Source organism: Brassica oleracea, chromosome C7, assembly GCF_000695525.1.
Source record: "Brassica oleracea var. oleracea cultivar TO1000 chromosome C7, BOL, whole genome shotgun sequence".
Classification (NCBI taxonomy): domain Eukaryota; kingdom Viridiplantae; phylum Streptophyta; class Magnoliopsida; order Brassicales; family Brassicaceae; genus Brassica; species Brassica oleracea.
The window spans coordinates 30,681,081-30,682,133 of record NC_027754.1 but is presented as its reverse complement, the minus strand read 5'-3'; positions in this window follow the sequence as shown (position 1 = coordinate 30,682,133).

The following is a 1,053-nucleotide window of genomic DNA, read 5'->3' as shown; positions in this document are numbered from 1 at the left end:
TTTTATATCTTGCCTGGTTTTGCTTGATAATGTGAATGATTTTATTGATAAAGAAATTGCCTAAAGGGCATTATAGTACGGGTATAGTAGCCTAGTAAGAAATATATGGCCAAGGCATTGCCTAAAGGGCATTATATACACCCAAGAATGTATGACCCATTGAGTTATAATAAAATGGTTTCCAAATAGAAACGATGGGCAAAAGGAAACAAGTTCCTTCAGATTTAAGAATGAAAGAAAACGCCTTAGACCCTTTTAAGAAAGTGGTCAAGACTATACCTATGTAATCTACTGATCAAAACTATGCTACAGATCAGTATGATAAGAGGCAAGAGCCGTGGTGATCATACTTATATATCCCACGGAAATTATACACTTTATGGCAAGACCGGATTAGCCATCATAGTCTAAACTTGATGCAAAGATTAATATTGAGAAGGCACAAAGAGTTATCCCATAAGATCTCACGTTGTGAAACATGTACACAAAGGGAAACTCATTAGGCTTTATTGTCCTACCTCACGAAATTATAGTATGTTCATGAAGGGGAGAGAGGATAAACCCCTGATACATGATCAATACTACAAATTCGTGAACCATGGTCTATGACCATGATATAAACGGCTTGGCCGTGCAGTCCATTACCTATAAGGATCAGACATCCATCCTAAGGCTTAGGGACATCATGGATTTACATTTATATAAAGTGAAAATATATCAGGCCATATAAGTGAGCATATATATTCTCATCTCAGATTGAATACGGGTCATAAACCACACATACACCATCTTAAGAGACTTTGAATAAACCACCACAGACATATGTGCCGTCTAAGATGGAACCTCAGAAGAGGATTGAGAAGAGGATTGGGAATATATGTTGGATAAGAGTATGACTTTCTCCCACGACTTCTAAGAGACTTTGAGCCAAATATGGGTGATCAGAAAGTGGCCAGGAACACGGATTGCATGATCAATGAATCCAACTATCCAACATTAAAAGGAGAAAGCTATAAGCTGGTAAAGAGTAAAGAATGATAAGAAACAGAATGG